The following is a 21,160-nucleotide window of genomic DNA, read 5'->3' as shown; positions in this document are numbered from 1 at the left end:
TCCTAATGTCCCTAAGAAGAGTGATGCTATTGCAGCAAATATTTTTGATGGTGATGGGAAGGAAGAAGCAAATAAAGACATTGCTGCAGGGTGGCAAGGGCTTGTTTTCCAAAGCAGCTCCTTGCTTCAAACCCTGAGAGCAGCTCAAGGCAGCAAGGAAGTGTGTCATCCCCTCCAGTGCCTTCATCTGAAGCAGCCCAGCTGTGCTCTATAAGTACCCCTCATTTTCCTTGCATTTTGGTAATTCCAGTGCCCTTAAAATACAACAAGAGCTGATCTGTCACTGTGGGGCACAGCAGCTCACAGTAATAGTAAAATAGTAAAAGCATTTGGCTGATACCCCTGGCCTGGAGGATACAAGGTGCCAGGCAGGAGGCTGGAGAATGGGCTGGGTGGGCAAGTGCCCACAGGACCACACAGATCTGCCAGGGTGCTCCTCACCCAGTGCCCCCTCTGCCCTCAGTGACAGCACTGGATCATGGTTGCTCTGCAGAGCCAGGCTTTGCCCCAAGGCCAGGCCATGGGAAGCTGCTGGCAGGGCTCTGCTCCACCCCATGCAGCTATGACAGCTTCAGAGAGTCGTTAGCTTGATGTGAATAATTAAAATACCTGCTGTGCTTCTAAATAGTTCAGAGCCAGCCTCGGAGCTGCATGTGCAAGCCATGGCTGCTGTCTTTGGAGGGGGCCAGAGGAAAGAGGAGGGCTGATATCCAGTGGAAAATTCAGGGCTTGATGCTGCTTCTGGCAGGAGGAGGGATGATGCTGGCAGCTTGCAGAGGGATGCAGGCAGTCCCTGCTCCTGAGGGAGGCTGGTGGCTGACACAGCTCTCCTTGCTGATGAGCAGACATCACGGCACAGAACTCTTCAAAGTCTCCTCTCTGCCAAAAATCTGAGCATCACTGGAGCTCAGCACCCACCCCTCCAACTGCCCCCGGGCTCTCATGCTGGTTCAGCTCTCCAAACCTTTGGGATGAGGATGTGGAGCAGGGGAACAGGGACAACCCCACAGCCTTGGGGCTCCATCAGTGCTGGCAGCGTGGGGCCCCTCAACTGAGCACACACAGGTGGGCTCTGGGGAGGATGCTCTGTCTTTTGTAAAGATTTCCCCAAGATATCAATTAGACACTGAAATCAAAACAGTTTCTGCATGAACAACTAACAGAGAGTTCCCTGCAGTCTCTCAGCAGCCGGACTCCTCCTGTTCCTCCCCCCAGCTGCCAGAGTTTGTATCAGAATAGCACTGAAGGGCCCCATGCCCCAGCATGGAGGAGCTTCATTGAAGAGGGGAGGATATCAAACACTGTGGCTGTCAGTGCTGCTGGAGCATGGAGCTGTAAATCATCTCTTCTCATGGAAAAAAATGGGTTTCTGGGCAGGGGATGGAGGGAAAAATGACATTCCCCATGAGTTAGTTTCAGATTGAATTAAACCATTGTTTGACCATAGAGCTATATCTTTTATATATCTGTATTTATATCTATTTTTCTGTGGAGACCCTGGACAATTCCAATTTGGGGTCACTGTGCAGTGATTTTTTCTTTTTCCTTTTTTTTTTTTTAGTTCAACCAATGAACCAAAAAATTGGTTATTTTCACAGCTTTTCCATTATTACCTCCGGGGCAGGTAAAAGCAAAGTTTTTAGAGACAGAGGAAAAAAGTCTGTTTGGGGACTGGCATGGTGAGGAAACAGAGAGAGCTGTGTGCTGACAGCTTTGCAGCAGTGTGTGAACATCATCCTGATGTTTGGTGCAGTCCCTGGTCCCAGGAGGGGAGTGGGAGCTGCCACCTGCTCCCCTTTCCTGTGGCCCTTTGCCCATGAAAGGCCAGGGCTCCTGAGCTGAAGATCAGCAAATTAGTCTTCTTCTCCCCCACTGCAGAATGTTATCCATCTAAATATTTCCTTTAATTTAGAGCCATGTAGAGTTTGAAAAGCCCTTCAAGTTCACTTGGGCTGATGAATTGGTAATTGAGTGTACCTGGATGTCAGTGCCTCTCTCTGCATTTGTATCAGTCCGTGTTTGTTTTCTCCAGCTGTAAATCACTCAGAACTTGGAGAGGCTTTTATCAAATCCTGCTAGGAATCAGTTGCTCTCCCTTTCACAAACACATTGCTAATGCCACGTGGAACCCACTGGCTTTGCTGTTCATTTAAAAACAATAAGGATGGTATTAAATGGGAAGAAAAAATCCTTAGCAACGAGGGAGAAGGAGGAGGAAAAGAATTGCTCCTGTCTCTCTGGAGTTTGCTCCTTTGGACTAATGTCTGTCCCATTGATCTCCTAATATGCTCTGCTTTGAGAGCCTGAGTTATTGCTCCACACTCCCCTATGCCCCTGGGTGTTAGAGCACACTTTGTGCTCAGCTTCTTCAGCCACCAGCAGGTTGGCTGCCAGCCTAGGTCCAGCCTCACCAGTGCTTCCATCTCCTGTGCCCCTTTCTGCACAGCCCTGGCCAGCACTGGACATGGAAAAAATTTTTCACCAAAAGAATACTAAAGCACTGGAATGCTCTTCCCAGGGAGGTGGTAGAATCACCATCTCTGGATGTGTTTAAAAATAGACTGGACATGGCACTTGGTGCTGTAGTCTAGTTGAGGTGTTGGGGCATAGGTTGGACACGATGATCTTAGAGGTCTCTTCCAACCTCATTATTCTGTGATTCTGTGATATGGAGAGTTAAGCAGATTGTTTTAAGGGTTTAAGGGAGTCAGGGTCATCATCTAAAGGTCTCCATGTTCTCCAGTGTGTCCTTGGTGAATAGCTCTCCAGTAGCTTTGACAATACAAACTGGCTCTCCCATCAGTTACAGAGGGAGCACAGCTGGCTCCCTTCCCACATTGCCCATATCCATGGCTCAGCCCAGTAAATGTGCTCCAGCACTGACAGATTTGGCAAAAGGAGTTTCAAACAAGAGAGGTTAACAGTCCTGATTCGCATTTCTTGGAGCTCCTCTGATCCCTCAGCCAATGGAAGAATGGGGGAACAGCACCACGTGTCTGGAATAACCCATCCACCCAGCCTGTGCTTGATTGCAGATTTTTCAATGAACCGTTACGTTGCTGTTTGCTCAGTGGAAAAAACCAGCAAGTTATATCCTTTGACAAAGAAATGTGAGGACTTTGCAATCTGTGTGTGAATGTTTCCTGAGCATAAAATGAGGTGAAGTTTGCCAAACGATTTTTCTCTAGGAATTGTTCATTCAGCTCTAATTGGTTGGGTCTAACTGTTCTTAGAAGGACTGTGACATCCTTGGAATATGCAGTTAAGGTCAGAAAAGTATTGGTAGAAATTACTTCATGTTAAGTCAAGTTTTTATTTGGGTATAACAGGGCTGTTCCCCCTTAGCTTAGAAAAAGCAGTAAATGACGCTGCCTGTTGGTAAATGATGCCAGCCCAGTTAGCTAATGGAGGGTGAGTGGTGCCTTATTGACTCCCACTTTCTCTGTGGAAGGAGTAATTAAATTCACCTGCAGAATCCCCATCTTCTCATGTGTGGCAGTGTGCAACTTCCCTGCATCTCAGCTAACTAGATTAGAGATTACTCATGCTGATGAGAAAGCACCAGCTAGACACGGTCTGGCCTGGCTTTCAGATCCCAGCTGTTATTTGCAGGACTTATGCTTAGGAAAAGCATCACTTTCTTTTGTTTTGCTTCTAACCTGACAAAGTTTGTCTGGAAACCCAGAGGAACAAGCACCAGGGAGCCCCACTGTCTGTCTTCCAGCAGCATTTTCTGAAATGGAACAGCACTTTAAAGTCTCGCCAGCTCAGCCTTTCACTTCACAGAATATGTGCCTGTCTCTAAAATACCAGCTTATTTTTCCTTACCCCCATAATATTCCCATCCAGCATTCACTCTCCTGGAAATCACCAATCCAACATTCACCTACCTTTATTGAAACACCTGTCATTGTTCTTGTGCTACTGCTCCTCTCCTTCCAATTTAGAGATTATATTTCATCACTGACCTCCAACTACCTATTGCCTCCCCGTGACACCTCACCCTTGTCTGCCTGATTGATTAGTCTATTATGCTCTGCACTCTTCCTGATGACTTACAGATTGCCCAGGATCTGTCACAGGCTTCCTTTTGTTCTCTAATATTCTTGGAGTTTTGGAACACCCTCCGGCTGCCATTCTCTCTCCATAGTCCCTGGCCACCACCTGCCTCTCTTATGAATGTCTAGTTTGGAAAAAATGACAAGAAATCTTTTGCAAAATAAACCCCTACCTGCTGTGAGTTCACACATACCTGGTAAAACACACTTCTAAGACACTGTCATTTTCAATGGGGCTCTTTATTTTCTTTGCACAATTTGGAGGTATAAAAATGTCATTAGATCAGGCTGTGATCAGTGACATGGCTTGGAAGGCAGCTTTCCTCAGGAAATTTCCTCACCTGCATAAGTCAATGAAGTGACAGAGAGAGAGCAATGTTGTGTTTAAAGATGTGGGGGGTAGGAGGGCTCTGTGTCTGCTGGGGGAGAGGTCTGGGACGTGTCCCAGATCCATCCATCTCCCTGTGCCTGCCAGAGGTTGTCCAGCTCTCTGATATTGTTCCAGGCTTGTCCCAGCTCTGTCCATCACTCTGACATTTAATTAACTGCCCCATTCTCCTGGATCTTGCACTGGATTTGTGTTGTCTTTCTGAAGTACCTCTTAGGTCATGTCTGAATATTACTAACAGGAGTAACAAAATGGTTGTCGCCAATATTGCTATTATTGTTACTGTGCAGATGATAATAAAACAAGACATTGAATATCACAAAGATGAGTACTGTTACCCTCAGTGTCACTTCTTCTTGCTGTACTGGTTGTTTGGCATCACAGGTGAGCAGGAGCTGACAGCAGTGGGAAGCAGAGAGAGCCCTGGCCAGCCAGGCATCCAAAAGTAATAGAAAAACAGTGAAGGTGTGGGAACTGACCACTGAGAGCAATAAAATCACACTTATGATTTCAAAATACATTTATGAGACCAATCTTCAGGTGTAACAAGGATTATTAAACTTACTAAAACCTGCACATGCTGGGTGGCTGGTGCTGGTGGAGGCAGTGGCTCCTCACTCCTCCAGGAGCTCTGCATTGATGTTTTGCACCATCTGCCCTGGCCATGCCCATCCTTCTTCCCTGCATCTCTTTCCATCCTTGTCTGGCATTTGTCCCATTATTTTTACTTCAGTCCCAGGTTCCCTTCCAGCATTTCTCACAGTCCCAAATCCACTGGCAAGTGAATTTCTTTTCCCTTTTAGTTACTCTGTTGAGCTGCTGCTCTCATTTGGACCTCCCTGTGGTCTTCATCCCCTTCACCTCTGGTCCCCGTGTCTCTGTGTTTGATCCATGGCTTAAGCAGCTGTTCTGTCCCTGGGATGGTCTGGTATTAATCAAGCCATCAATCAATCTTTTATCCCCTTTGTTGAAACTCCCTCTTATGCTTTCTCTTTTATCCTTGCAGGTTAAATACTTGGCTTGGTGACCACCTCGTGGGATCCTGAATGCTGTCTCCAGTGTGCCTCCCTGCCCCTGAGGACAGCAAGTAGGACCCATCCAGGACTGTGGCTGGGGCCAGCGGTGACACACGGGCTCAGAGGTGAGGGGTGGCGTCTCTGGAGTGAGAGGAGGAGCTGCCTGTGGGAGGGGGAGCCAGCAGGGATGGAGCAGGTCCTTCTGGAGAGGGCTGAGTGCTGGGAAACCCTCCCAGGGGCGGATGGTGAAGGGGAGCCTGAGGCACTCATTCTCAGCAGGAAATCGTGTGATGCAAACAGGACAGTGAGCCAGGGTTGTGCTTCTCACACTGCTCATCATGGGGTGGTTCCTGGTGGGGCTCTTCTCCAAGTCTGACCTTCCTGGAGAACCCCTGAGCTGTGGCTGCTGCACTCCTGGAAGCGTGGCAGCAGTGACACTTATTGTGGTCGCATATTTGATTTTTATTTTTTTAAAGATTGAGTTCACATTCTTCTTTTGAGATTTAGAGAAAAAAGAAAAAGCACATTATTTCTCCCCTGCAGATGAGAAGTGCAGTGCATGCCTCCATCCCAGCTTCTACAAAATTGTGTTTTACAAAGCAGAAAAAGAATATCAGGTTCATGTTGGAGCTGTAGCTCAGTTTTCTAAGACCAGATTTTGCCCCGTGTTCCCTGTTCATATGACGAGCTGTGCTGGGCACTTTGAAATTTTCTCTCTCTTTCTCATCTCCACCTTGACATTATGAAAGGAGTTTTCATCAATCCATTGAAAGAAGGAGATAACTTTTGTATAAAAGTGCACGGTTGACAGGGTTGAGTTTTTTGGGTAGTGTGTAATTTTTTTTTTACACTGTTATTATTTAAAAGATGCTTTCTAAGAGGACAAAAGGGAATAGCTTAATGGAAACAAATTTCTGTAGCAAAATGTGCAGCTGGATAAAAAAAGATTATTTCTGTTATTGCTTGGTTAGACAGGTGAATTTCGAATTTGAGTACAAAAGGTGCTAAAAAGTGTGCCTTAACTTCTCTTCAGTGTGCTGTTGAGATTGAAAAGAATAATTTCTGGAGAAAAACTTTTCTCTGAGCCTCTATTTCCAGCATTGTCAAATCTTTAGCAGTGGCCTTTTCCCACAGCTATTATCATGTTTTCACCTTTTCTTCTTCCACCTCATTTGTCCTTTTTTGAAGAAAATGTAGTGCTGCTGAAAGGCAGGCAGGGCTGTGGGCTGGCACTGATCTGGAAGGGAGGGACAGCAGAGCTGGAGGCACACAGGCATGTCTGGAAGCCAGACCAGAGATGCAGTCCCAGGGAAAGATGGACAGCCTGGCCTGGGGGAAGTCATTTTGAAAGCATCTACAAGCCTACAGCCCTTAAAGACCACCTTTCCAAAATGACTTTTAACCAATTAGGAACCTAAGCATCAATGAAGATAAGCAGAGCTTAGGTGCTCAGGTCCCTTGGGGCAGACACAAATATCTCAGCAATGCAGACAGATAGACAGTTTGCCTGTCCAGATGGATCCAGACCCAGAGCCAGGCAATGAATTACAAATATAAGTGCCAAAACAGCAGGCTTGGGACACAAAGGATAAAAGACAGTTGTGTTATTTGAGCTGATAAGCTCTGCATCTCGTCTGGAAGATGCTGGCATCAAAGGCTCCTGCAGGGATTTCACAATGGAGTGTTACACATCCAGCACTGAGTTACCTAAGAAGTAAAATGGGCCTTGCAGAGAAAGCTTCATGCCTGCCACAAAGGAGCAGAATTAGAGTTTGTTTTTGAGGACTATTAGGCTGAATAATTTGGGATTTATCTCCATGGACATTGTGAGATATTGCTCCCAACAGAGCAATGATTGCCATTAGTGTCTCAGCTCCCTGCCTTCTTCCTCCTTTTCTCTCCAGCCTTTGCAAGGGTCAAATGCTTCCCAGGCAGCATGAACAATATTTCCTCCTTTTTTGGTAATCATTGTCCCTTCTATTCATTCCTCAGAAGCCTTTTCAGAAGCAAGAGGTATTTTCAAGGGTTGTAAGCATTCATCTCAATGCACATTTTTATGCCTATTCTCCTTGGAAGAGCTGGAGAACTAGTTAACTTTATTAGACCAAATGAAAGGAGCTTATGGAGGTAGCCTTGTGCAAGAGGTCAGGGAGTCAGAGAAGAGACACCTCTGAGACTGCTGTGGAATTTCTTGCAGGAGCTGAAAAGTAGCTTTTGCTGTTTAGATTGGTGCTGTTCTTCCTTGCATTGTGCTGGCTCCATTTCCAGCACTGAGTGCTGAGATCTTCTGCATGGTCCCATCACTGCTCCAGCCATGAGGGCTTAGGAGCAGTGACAGCTGTAAGTACCTTGGATTGGCAAGCCTGGAGGTAGCCAGGCTCACAGCACTGGGTTGCTCTGCCAGGAAAGAGGTGCCCAGGGGGCTCTGGTGAAGGTTCCCACCATGGGGAGACCCAGCCTGTGGCATTCATATTTTCTGAAAAATCCCTTCACCCAGGATTTTCGCTCCTGGAAAGCTGAGAAGACTCGGAGAAAAAGGAAAACAATAATTATCTGATTTGCTTCTCCTGTGTTTTGCTCCTTTGGAATCTGGAGGTTGTTTATCAACAGGTGATTGTTTCATTGGTTTCTGCTGTGGGTTGTTTTCACTCATTGGCCAATTGGGACCAAGTTGTGTTGGGACTCTGAAAAGAGTCACAAGTTTTCATTATTATCTTTTTAGCCTTCTGTCTGTATCCTTTCTGTATTCTTTAGTATAGTTTAGTATAGTGTTCTTTAATATAATATAGTATCATAAAATAATAAATTAGCCTGCTGAGAACATGGAGTCAGATCCATCATTCCTTCCTTCATCTGGGGGGAACCCAAATACAATTCCAGCCACTCCAACCCAGGCCCACTTGACTGTGCAAACCCTTCTCCAAGCAGCTTCATGCAGTGAGCAGATGACTAAAACCTGTCTCCTGGGCAATTCACTTCATTCATCAATTAAATTGTTTGCTGTGAACGCTTTGGCCCCATCCAGCTCCAGGATTTCAGCCTTGTAATTTTGCTGGCAGAGGACAGCGGTGCCATGTCCGTGAAATCTGCCTGCCAACTGCTTCCCCTGCTAAGCATTTTCTAGGCTAACGATCCCAAAATCCTTGCCAGCAGCCCCAGCTCTGTCCCTTTCAGGGCAAGGCACTCATTTAAACGTGAGCACATCTAAATGACTCCATCTGCTAAGTGACGTTGGTAAAGAAAAGATTATAGCAGGAGTTAGTGCAGTGTCCTGGGGTTGTAACCCTGTTATAAAATGGGCTGGGAGAACAAGGGGACTGTGAGGAACTGAGGACCAAAACCACCTGGGTGACTGTCAGCTTGATTTATTTTCTTGCTCATTAGATAAATTAGAAAACTGGCAAAAGAAAATCATCTCCCGCTCTCAGCTGCTTGGTAACCTGCCACGTGGCACGAGATGCCAGCTGCAGGGAGATGCAGCTCCTTCCCACCCCTGTGGCCCCTCTCCCCAGGGACACAGGATGGGACTTGGGCCTGCTAGTGCCACACATCTCAATCATCCTGGCACCCCAAACCACCTCACTGACCCGGCTGGCCAATGGCTGGCAACCACTAGAGTTCCACTGTTCTCTAATACCGTTGGTTTTTGAATAGCAGCTATTCTCTAGGTGAAAACAGCAGCACCAAATATTGCTTCTGAACACTGGCTTTGACCTCAGAACTGCTTGTTACCCTCATTTCACAAATCAGACAGGCTAAAGCAAAATAACCTGGTTTGTGCTGTATCATCAGGCAGGATCTGCTGCCCTTCAGAGGTGTTGTTCAGCACTTTGATCTTGTGGCTTGTGACCAGTCTGCCTTCAGCAGCTGTCCCCCCTTGCTTATGAACCAGACTAATTTTTATTTGTCAGAAGGATGACGCTTAATGGTCAGACTTGATTTAAATCCCTGGGTAAAATTCACTGTCTAGGAGGTCAGGCTCCATTTACAGCACCTTCTAACCTAAAAACTCACTGAAATATTCAGCCTACATAACCAAATGTTAAATTTGGACCATTTAAGCCATCCTCAGTACCTTTAGCTGTGTCTGATGCACTCCTATAGTGGGAAATGAGGCCACTGTTACACACACTGTATTTACACACGAGGAAAAGCTTCCAGACAGGATGAGCTATTAAGAGCCTGCAATGTATTTCTCAGCCAAGGTGGAGGAATCCCTGCTGCAAACAGATGCTGAAAACAGGGGAGAAGCAGGGCAGGAGCTCCTGGGAGGGAGACCCGGGGGTTCCAGCGCTGCTGTGCCAGTGCAAGGAGTTGTGGGGGCAAGAGCTGCCCTGGGGATGATGGTTGGAGCAGGTTTCCTCTGCTCTCTGTGCCCCTTCTTCTGCCCCTGGGAGTTGTGTGCTGCCTGCCCAGCATCCTTGTCACCCCATCCCCTTGTCACACGTGTCCCGTGGCTCAGCCCCCTGCCAGGTGTGTGCCCATGTGTGCAAACACGGCCCAGAGGGAGGGCGGGGACCCCGGGCTAATTCCTTCCTGTCATATGCAAGGAATCGGCTTACAGCCCCGAGCTCCGATTACTCTTATCTTAGCCTGCAGGGTGCTGGCCACATCCTGAAATTACCCGGATTTTTTCAAAATCCAGGGGATGGCTTGGATTTACCCGACCAACTGAGCAAACTCCAGCCCTGCTTTCAACCCCAGCAGGTTTGGGGGGCTGTGAGTCAGTGCAGAAGTTGGGGCATGTGGTTTGAACCTCCAAATGCACCTGGGTGTGATGCCCAATCCACCTGAAACAGCTGATGGGGTCCCACATGGAGCAACACCACAGCCCCTTCCCGGGCTCTGTGCAGAGCTGATTGCTCAGGCAGACTCACCTGCTGGGATCCTGGCAGATAACATGCCTCTGAAATGGCCAGCCAGGGAGAGATGCTGTCAAGCAAAACATGGAGTGAAATGTTTGGGCTGCTGGGATTAGGCTGTGAGTCCCACCTGTCTGCTGTGTGACATGTGGCACTGCACCCTCCATCCACCACCACTCCCCGTTCCCCATCACTGCCTGCCAAGCCCACCCTGCTTGGAAATTCGAGTGGGGAAATCAGAGTCCTTCTCCACACACCCCTGCTGTGCCTCTCAGCCACTGACATTAACACCGAGCTGGCTGACATTAGCTCTGAATGGATTTTAATAACCCCCCTGTGAGCCTGAATTACCCACACAGCGTGAGGGCCACTGTGAGTGTGGGGATCTGGTGGTGAGCAGGGCATCAGGGGCCAGACCTGCTCCCTAGGCTGTGGACACAGGGCCATTCCTGCTCCCCTATGGACACAGGGCCATTCCTGCTCCCCAGGCTGTGGACACAGGGCCATTCCTGCTCCCCTATGGACACAGGGCCATTCCTGCTCCCCAGGCTGTGGATACAGGGCCATTCCTGCTCCCTAAGCTGTGCATACAGGGCCATTCCTGCTCCCCAGGCTGTGGATACAGGGCCATTCCTGCTCCCCTATGGACACAGGGCCATTCCTGCTCCCCTATGGACACAGGGCCATTCCTGCTCCCCAGGCTGTGGATACAGGGCCATTCCTGCTCCCCAGACTGTGGACACAGGGCCATTCCTGCTCCCCAGACTGTGGACACAGGGCCATTCCTGCTCCCCAGGCTGTGGACACAGGGCCATTCCTGCTCCCCTATGGACACAGGGCCATTCCTGCTCCCCAGGCTGTGGATACAGGGCCATTCCTGCTCCCCTATGGACACAGGGCCATTCCTGCTCCCCTATGGACACAGGGCCATTCCTGCTTCCCTATGGACACAGAACCATTCCTGCTTCCCAGGCTGTGCATACAGGACCATTCCTGCTCCCCTATGGACACAGGGCCATTCCTGCTCCCTAAGCTGTGCATACAGGGCCATTCCTGCTCCCCAGGCTGTGGACACAGGGCCATTCCTGCTCCCCAGGCTGTGGATACAGGGCCATTCCTGCTCCCTAAGCTGTGCATACAGGGCCATTCCTGCTCCCCAGGCTGTGGACACAGGATCCGACCCACTCCAGGAGCTGCAGTGGCTTCTGCCAGTGGCAGCTGCTGCTGTGGAACCCTGGCTGTTGCCTGGCCCCTGGAGAGCTGCTGCTCTGGCTCCTGCTGCCCACAAATGTCCTGCCACCAGCAGGATGAGCTCCCCAGCCCTGTCTGCTGTCACCCCCCATCCCACTGGGGCTGCTGGTCCAGGTGTCTGCCTCCATGGGATGTTCTCCCCTCTGGGGTAAGGTCTGGCTGCTGCAGGGGGGGTGAGAACCCCCTGTGCCATCAGTGAGAGCATCCCCAGGCCCTACCAGGGCATGGCATAAAATACCAGCCCTGGTTTAGCTGCCTCTGTGCATGGGATGCTAAATGAGATCATGCCTGGCCCAGCTGGGAGTCTGGACTGGTGTATGAAAATCTAGCAAGAAGATTAAAAGGTGTCCCCAGGCAGAAGAGGGTATTTATCCCTTTCCTTGTGGCTGAGATGCACATGGTGTGGGAGGCACAGGGACAGTGACCTCACCAGGGCACGTGGGCAGGGCTGTGTCCCCACAGGGGCTGGTCTGGGGAAAACACACTGACCACAAAAGCTCCTTCTGAGATACAGGTGGGCACAGCCAATCTCCCCTCCTGCACCAGGAAAGCCTTCCTGCCCTGCATCTTCACTGCCAGCCCTGCAGCTCCTCCACAAAGGGAAAACTCCTCATTTTCCTTTCCTTTTACAAGAGGGAAAGCTAAAAGAGATGGTCAGGTGGTTCTCACTTCTTCTGGAATGTGCATGGCCTGGAAACATGCTCTGAAGTTACTTTTCCTCAGTTAAAGCTCACAAGATCTGAGCAAGGGATGCTGCCTTCTTGGCCAGTGACAAAGTCACATCACCATTTGAGAGTGCTGATTCCTAGCTGCCATTGAAACCCAGAGATATTTCCAGTATGGAAACAGGAACATCCACAGGAACATGGACAGGAGATCCCAACTGGGGTGGGCCAGCAGCTTCTCCAAGTCAGGCTCTACAGGGGCTGTGAAATCATCAGGCACTTGTAAGAGCTGAGTACTGATAACAACCCCTGCAAAACAGTCCATGATAATGATTGAGTTATATTTAAGAGGCTCCTTCAGTCTAAGTAAATGTAAATAGTTTACTCAGAAGATATTTCCCACTAAGATCTTCTCTACATAAAATGCTAACAGATTGAGATTATGACTCTAATGATTATTTTTATTGCTGGTTTACATTTAAATGGCATATATTTCCCCCTACTGTTCTCTCTTTGGGTTAAATCAATAAAACCTATTAGGAAGGTTCTTCCTCTAAGATTCCTCCCTCTCTTCTTTCTGTCTCATCTCCACTGGTGCCCTTTTTATCCACCCACCACCAGAGATTTCTCAGAGCTGCCTCCACGATATTGGTGCCAAGGATTTGAACATCCCCTTTGACAGAGTGGAGTGATTTTGGTCTTTGCTGAGATGTGGGACTAGAGAGGAACTCCAGGGCTGTTCCTTTTCCTCCTCTTGGGCTGTACTGCAAGGAGATGCAGTTGGAGCCTCTCTAACACAGAAGCTGTACCTGTTTGTAGTCCTGTACCTCCTCAGCTATGGATGCTCTTGTGCTCCTTCAAGCACTGCCTGTGGCTCACTGAGGAGGTGCTGGATTTCTGTTTGGAGAGGAATTATCCTGCTATATACGCAGTGAAAACCATTAAGATGCTGACCTTTAAATTGGGCTTCTTCCTGCTCATGTAGGGAGGAGGTGGGTTGAGTGCCCAAATCTTATTCATTTTAATGACAAATCCTTCACACAGAGGCTTTGAAATGCTCAGCATTAATGCAATTTTCCTCCCTCTGCTGCAGCTTGGCTTTGCTGTGCAGGGGATGTCTCTGCTTCCCTCTCACAGTGACAGACCCTACAGATTTGCTCCATAACTACCATGCCCAGGTACCATTGTGTATGGATTTGTGAGCTTAAGGCAGTGCTAACACAGGGATCTCCGTGCTCCTTAATCAGCATCACTGACCTTTCTTTCCTTCATTACTCTCAGCATCACTCTTTTCCCCCCCCCAGCTTAATTTGCATAGGTCTCATGTTATCCATGTTTTTGCTTTGTGCCTGTTATCCCATTACCCTGGATAATCAAAGCTGGCTGTAATGGAAACAGCAGAAACAATTTGCTTACCCTTCTATTACAAGATATTCCCTCTACTAAGTCTGAGAATACCTGCAGTTCTGTGGTAATGCTAATTAACTGTGCATACATATAGAAAGTAAAGCAAAGGCCACCAGCATCCTTTGGGATGCTGGGGATTAAAGAAAGATAAGATATTATTCTCCTCTTTCTCTGTTCTTCACTGTCCCTACTCTCAATGGAAATTGCTTTGCACTTATAGAATAAAATGTAATACATGGTGGAGGAGTCACTGACTCTGCAGAGAGATGGAGTTAGAAGGAGCAGAGTTCTCTCTGCTGTGATCCTCCCTGATGTCTTGCTTCCTGTCTATTCCCAGAGTGGGATCTTTTCCCCATGCAGGTGCCCCCTGCCTTGGAGCCCAGTGCTGATTCCACAGCAATCCCCCAGGGCAGAGCTCCAGCAAAACACGGGTGGAAAACCTCCTGCCCAGCCTCAAGGATTGCTTGGAACAGTGTCTGTAAATGAATGCCTGTGGCAGAGCAGGGTACCTGCTGTTGGAAGTGGCTGTGGTGTCCATCAGGATGCTCAGGCACCATTCACTCTTCTTGGGTGGCTGAGGCAGCAGCAGCTTCAGAGCAGGTGAAGGGCCTGGGGACAATAAGAAAGATGGTGATGAAAAAAGAAAGATCACTGGGAGATGGGGGATTGTCCCACCCATGCCTCTTCCTTTTGCACTGCACAGTGCCTCAGGTGAAGGCACGTGGGGCCATCTCCCCCCATTAGTGTGCAGCACCCTCTGACAGTCCCACATGAGGCTGTCCTGTGTATCAGCTAAACCAGGAGTGACTGACACTGCCAGGCATGCGTGGAGGACTGCTGAGCTCTCCATGCAGGAGAAATCCCACTCAAGTCCACCCACCAGCTCCTTGCTGATTTGCCCAGCTCCTGTGCCAGCAGCATGGACAGAGCACCTCACTGCACCCCTTGGAGCATCTCAGACTGGCCCTGGGTATGGACCCTGTGCTCCAGGAGGGTGGTTAGACAGCCCTTGCACTACTCCTGCCCCTGAAATTGTGAGGGAGATGTTATTTGTGCTCTGATAACCACAGAACCTTTGATGCAATACTCATGTTTGGGATTTTACCACATCTCTCATCCTCCAGGTCTGTCAAGGAGCTTCACACAGCCGTGACTCAGAGAGAGGCATCAGTGGAGAGAGTCTGTAGAAGCAGCCAGCAGCTGTCATGTGGAGGGCTTTAATAATGTATATGCAGGCATATATGCATGACCTACGAGCTCAGGACCCTCCCTGCCTGAGTGGCACCGACTCCTTTAAAATATCCCTGCACCAAGCCAGAGGGCTGGGATTGCACAGGCATCACACACATCTGTCTGAGGAAAATGGGCAATAAAAGGGCTGACAGGGGTGAGTCTTGGGCCTGCTTGAGCAATGTAATAACTCCTTCCCTGTCACTGAAACCTTCAGTGCTCGCTGCTCTCCATCACCCTGTGGGTGGCTTTAGGACTGTGGGTGCAGCAGAGCCTTGCTCTGCTCACAAACCTGGTGATGTTTAAGGTGCTTTGAAACTGCCCCCATGGTATTCATCATTTAAAGCAACCCAGGTGCAGGGTTTTGGTACAAAGGGCTTTTAAACCAAGGGATTGGTGAGGCCAAAGGGATTTTCAACCAAGTGCACACCAAGGGCCTGCACAGAGCCATGCTTTGCCTTGCAGGTGCATTATCCCAACAGAGAGCTCAGTCCTGAAACTCTTGAGCCTCAGCAGAGGTGAGGAGACTCAGATCTGAGTGCTGAAGTCAGTCCCAAAGCCCAGCCCAGCCATCTGAGGCATTTTGGTTCTGATCAGGCAGCACAAGCCTCGAATGGAAGAATGGGTTTAAAAATGAAAATGTGAGTTTGAGTTGTAGAAGGGATGCTTGGGATTGGAGATGGAACCATGTATCACTGTGATCAGTGGGGAATTTCTTGTTGATTTTACATGGCTGAGTCAAAGGTAAACTTCCTATTAACTTCCCTGAGTGACTCTGTAATGATTTGACCCTTAAAATTAAAGATGTGCAGTTACCAACTCCAGCATAGCTGCACTGGTGGAGTTCAAGAAGCACACAGAAACAGCCAGCAGCCTTCAACAGCAATTGCACTCAGCACTGCTCTGTCTCCTCAACTCCTGACATCATTTGGGGGGGCAAAAAATGGCAAAGTTTGAATTCACAGCTTTTGTTTCCCTGCAGTTCAAAGGCTCCAAGAGCCTGGTTTTTAACTGGCACTGAGTTCTCCCAGCTGGTACCCAGGGCAGTCCTGGGACTGACACCCAGCCAGGCAGGAGCAGCAGCAGCCAAGGGGGGGAGGCTGTTGGATGTCCTGGGTGCCTGCCACCCATTGCAGGGACTCAGAGCTCTCCTTGCCAGATCTGGGGGCAGAGGAGCACTGCTTCATTTCTGATCATTCATGCATTGGTCTCTTCTCTGTTTTCTTCTCACTGTTCTTCTCTGTGCACAGGCCAGGGAGGGCCGCACAGTGAGTGGTTTGTGCTGGGGATCACAGTGCAGAGACAGCAAAGCTGTTGGTGTTTCTCACAGTGCCCAGGGCAGGAGCCTTGCCCTGCCAGGGTGGGCTGCATGTCCCTGCAGGGAGAAGCAGGAAGGAGCATCCCAGGCTGTGCAGACCCTCAGCTGAGCCCAGCACCTTGGCCAAGGGGCATTCAGCAGAGCTGCATGCAGAGCCTGGGGAGTGCAGGAGCTGCTGGCATGGAGGGGGTGGCAGCCAGGAATGGAGGGGTTGTGTTTGTTAGGGAAGCCCTGGGTGCCTCAGAGAGAGTCACAGCCCCTCTGACAAGGGTCACAGGGTGTCTGTGGCACTGTGCAGTGACGCCTGGAGCACAGACTTACTTCAAGCACAGCTGGGGTGGGGAGCAGTGACCTGCTTCAACAGGCACTGTTATCTTCCACACCAATGGGACTCGAAAATCCCTTGTTGACTGAGATCCAACCAAAGCATCTTTCCAGGCCTTTTTCTCCTCTGTCCAGGAGCAGGAAGGCTCTGTGGCTTCTACAGGCAGTGCAGCTCCCATTGATGGTTTCCTTAATGCTTAGAATGGGGTCCCACCTGCTTCTCTCTGCAGGTTCAGCATCACTCCCACCTTTCTGGCTGCCTGCTTTTCTTGACCTCACCTCTCCTTGGAGAGCTGGCTCATGGCTTTGCATCCTGCAGACTTCTTCACCCCTCTGTCTCTTCTGCTCATTTGTGGTTTGACCTCAGGAAAGCACCATTACAGGTGCCCTCTGTTCTGTGCTCATTGTGCTCCATCTCCATGCTCACACCTGCTTTGCTTCAGGTGCCTTTATATTTCCACCAGCAGTGTCAGTAATTCCTGTGCAAGACAAAAACCTCAGCAAAGTCCAGCTCCAAGCTGGAGCTGTCAGCCCCAGAAGCTCAGTGGGGTGGATATACTTATTGCTAGAAAGCTTTATATTTACCATGGCCTTCCTGACATTACAATAAATGCATTTCAGAGCCCAAGAAGTATAAAAATAAACTGCAAGAAAATCAAGACAGCTAATTAGCCAAAGGTTACTGCTGGGCTCTGTGACTGTCAGCCCTTTTGAAGTTCTCCTTTACACAGGCAGATGTGTGTGCAATGCTGCTGCTCCTTTGAATAAATGTCTTGGTTTTCAGAGTGGCTTCATATCTGGATGTGACTGAAGACATGTGAAGGCTGTCACAGCCAGCCTGGGCAGGAGAATCAGAATCCTTTAACCCTGCACTTCTCCAGTACTGCAGAGCACCTCATCCTGGGGAGTGGCTGATCAGGGCTGTGCTGCCTCCAGCCCCTCGTGAGGAGAGGAGAGGCCAGAGAGCTGCTGTCTGCACAGAGAGCCCTCTGTGCTGGAGATGCTCCTTCCCCTCTGTGCCCTGCCCTCTGCCCTGTGGCCACAGGGAGCTGCTGAGGGCTGCACTGCTCATCCAGGGTTTGGATGGTGCCATTGGGGAGCAGCTCTGGGAGTGCCCTGGGAAGTGCTGGGGCACATCCCCCAGCATATCATGGTCTCACCCCACGTGCCCATCATTCCTCAGTGTCCAGTATCCCCCTGAGGCCTGAGCATCTTGTATGGAGCTGCTGTACGCCAGATGGGACAAGAGGAAGGGCAATGGGGTCCTGGCTGAGCTGAGAGCTGAGGGAGGGATGTGAGTGCCCCACCAGAGGAGAGAGGCTGAGCTGGTCATGACAGGGTCCTGGTGCACTGATACTGGGTCCAGAGGAGTGTTTTGCTCATGTTTGGGCAGGAGAGCCCTGGAGCAGTGATGGAGTTTGAGCCATGTCCCTTGAGCCCAGCCATCCCCTGGCCACAAGCTGTGTGAGCTTTCTCTCCCTGTGCTCTGAACTGCTCCTCACAGGGATCAGAGCTTGGGCACAGTGACCACAGGACCACCAGCATCATCTGTGCTGTCCTCTCAGGTTTTCCTCCTTCCTTGTTCTGCTTTCTTTGGGCTCAGTTTTCCCAAGGAAAATCCTTTTTGCAGCTCCCTCTTCCCTCTCTGGCAGTTTCTGCTGTCTCCTGCTCACAGCTCGTGCTGTGTCATGTGTTTGCTCAGCATTGCTCCTCCTGGAACCTTCATTTGCTGCTCATTTCCTCACAGACTTTACACCATGAGCTGGGGCTTTATGTGCATGTGTGTGTGTGATTCAATTAAACAAAACACAATAAAATCAGGGAAAACAGAGGGAGACACAGACAGACAGCAATTCCCTGCTCTCTGAGGGCTAAGCTTGTCTGCCTGTGAGCTCGGCCCCAGCGTGGCTTTCTGATGTTGCCACATGGATTTGCTTGTAGCAGCTCCCTGGATCTCATGCTTGGGGTTTCCATCCCTCTGCTGGGACCCTGGGACAGCAGCTGCTCCTTCTCTGCTGTCAGAAGTTGGGGCTGCTTCATCACATGAGGTGAGCCTTGCAGGAGCTGTGTTCATTCTGAATAAGCCCTGAAATGCTGAGGCATCTCTTAATACTCAGCCTCCTCCATCTCTCCTTCTCTACAGCTCAGTCCCAGCAGCCCTCAGGATCCTGCAAGCCAGCAATGTTCCTATCCCCCATCCTGCTGCAGCCCTCTGGGGTGGCAGACTGTCCCTGTGCTAGCACCCAGCCTTCTCCCATGTCACACCTTTCCCTTGCAGTGCCGCTTGAACAGCAGCAGCTGTGCTCTGCAGGGCTTTGCCTGGCTCTGAGCTTCCCTTCCACTGCTCTGTCCCCCTCTCTGCCATGCCCTTCCCTTGCTCACCCCCTTCCTGCCTTGTTTTCTTTGCCCTTTTCCCCTCTAATCCATCCATACTGTGAACAGATGCTTTCTGAGCATCCTTTGCTCCCTGCTCTCCCTGGCAGGTTTCTCACCTCTCTGCATGCCACATGGCTGTGGGTGTCTCTCTCTCCTGGAGAGCCTGTTCCTGCTCAGCCTCCTGAGCCTGTTCCTGCTCCCCCAGGCTCCCTGGCTGGCTCCCTGGCTCTGCAGATTCATTCTGTGAATCCAGCCTCTTCCCTTTGGGCTGCAAATGTGGCACCTAAAGTGGGTCAGTGCAAGTGGAGGGAGATGGTCTTAGGAAGGGCAGAGACAGAGCAGGCATGAGAGGCAGCCCCTGCCAGATCACAGGGTGGGTGGGAGAGGAGCAGATGCTCTTAAAAAGTGCAGATTTCAGGTTATTCACATGGCTCCAAACCCGGATGAAAGAGTGTTACCTCCACCAGCTCCAGTCTTATGCTCCTGGCTCTGGGTTGGCAGCCACCTTGGCAGCTTATTGATGACTTCTGTGGTACCTCAGTGTTCCCAAAGTACAGGACAGATCAGATTTTCAGGGTTTTAAAATGCACATAAAATGTGATTAAGGAAATCCTGGTACTCAATGCCTTCAACTTAGGAAAAAACACTGACAGCAGAAGGGACCCCCCCTTTTCCTGATAGCAGCCCCCAGCACACAGAGCCCTCCTGGGGATGTGAAAGGTCTCACTGTGCCACTGGCCCTGGGTTTAACACTCTTCTGAAGTCCTTGTGAGGATGATCTCCCCCTTGTGAGGGGCCTTGTGCTGCTGGAAGGGAAAGATCCCAAGGAGCTCATCCCTGATCAATGCTTTAGGGCTTGTGCTTGCTCAGCAGGGCAATTGCACCTTGCCCAGCCACCCCCAGCCACCCTCAGGGTGGGCTCCAGAGCATTGCAGAGAGATGCTCCATGCTTTGAGCCTCTGTCCCCTCCATGTAACCTCAGGGCTCCTTCTAGCCCCAAATCTTTATCTCTGCTCGATCCAGTGCATGGTGGAACAGCAGGAAGAGGTGCCACTCCCCATGCCCTGTGTGTCCTGGCAGTGCTGGCGGCTGTGAGGTGACACTCAGGTGTCCCTGGCTCCTGTCTCTGGTGACTGCATGCCCAGCAGGGGCAGGATGGATGCAATGGCACCTCTCACCCAGCTTTGGCTCCTGGCTTCCACAGCTCAGACTGTCCCATCACTTGGGCTGCTTGGGCCTTCTTGGTGAGCAGAGTCAAAGGATGGGGCCAACATTGCTGGTGTGCAGAGAAGGGAGGGAGCTGCCTTGGGGAGCAGAGAACCAAGGGATTGTCCACCTTCCTCCTCAGTTTCACCAACACCTCCACATGGGCACCCTGGTCCCTGAGCTGTTGTCCTCATGGACCACACGTGTCCCCAGCACAGAATCACTTTTAGCTGACAGCAGTACTGCAGCCCTTCCTGTGCATGCAGCCAATGCACCTGGAGCCATTCCCAGATGTCTCTCCTCATTAATGCCCCCTTAGCAATTTTCTGAGGACCAGCATCCATCTCCAGCATTAAAAACAGTTCCTTCCTCTTTGATTTATGGATATTAATCCATGCCAGCAGGCAAGAGGCATGGCCTGTCTACATAATATATTCATTATTAAATTGTTCCTTTCCTTTCTCCTCCACCTTCCCAGGCTGCACTTTTCTTATTTCTCTGTAACATTTGAACCTGCATGCTGCACAAGAGACAGCCTGCAACATGGAGCAGTCAGATCACTTGCTGGATCACCCTCACCAGTCTGTGCTTCCTCACCAGTGGCCACAGTCAGGCTCCAGCAGAGAGAAGACCCACTTAGCCCTGTCCCTGAGGGTCTGGCTGCTCCAGAGCTCTGCCCAGGGCAGCTGCTGCTGTGGGCAGGGCTGTGGCAGGCTCCCAGTGCCACATCACTTGTGCTGATCACTGCACAGGACAGGCCAACTGCATGAGCCTGCTGGCAGCTGTGCCTGACACAGTGCCCAGGCAGGGCTCCAGTTGGGGTGAGCTTCTTCTGCAGTCATTCAGATGCTGGCTCCACATCAGTGATGGTTAATGCTGGCCAGCCCTCTGATTCAGGGCCCAAAACCCAGATGAGAGAGTGTTACCTCCACCTGCCTGAGCCATGCTCCTGGCTCTGGGTTGGCAGCCACCTTGGCAGCTTGTTGATGACTTCTGTGGTACCTCAGTGTTCCCAAGTACAGGTGAGATCAGATTTAGCAGCCAGCTTCTAGTGATCTC

The 21,160-nt window shown here is 50.2% G+C and overlaps 1 protein-coding gene across 2 annotated transcripts in view; it reads left to right on the top strand.

The window, feature by feature from the left end:
* ELFN1 (extracellular leucine rich repeat and fibronectin type III domain containing 1) overlaps positions 1 to 21,160 on the top strand; it is a 104,723-nt gene that overhangs the window by 53,025 nt on the left and 30,538 nt on the right. For both annotated transcript variants that reach the window (XM_077186808.1, XM_054643661.2), the window contains exon 3: positions 5,453 to 5,587. The gene's annotated coding sequence lies outside the window, so the exon portion shown is untranslated. The remainder of the gene's footprint in view (positions 1 to 5,452; positions 5,588 to 21,160) is intronic.

The sequence above is a fragment of the Agelaius phoeniceus genome, chromosome 16 (genome assembly GCF_051311805.1).
Source record: "Agelaius phoeniceus isolate bAgePho1 chromosome 16, bAgePho1.hap1, whole genome shotgun sequence".
Lineage (NCBI taxonomy): Eukaryota > Metazoa > Chordata > Aves > Passeriformes > Icteridae > Agelaius > Agelaius phoeniceus.
This window is presented reverse-complemented; position numbering and strand designations above follow the sequence as displayed.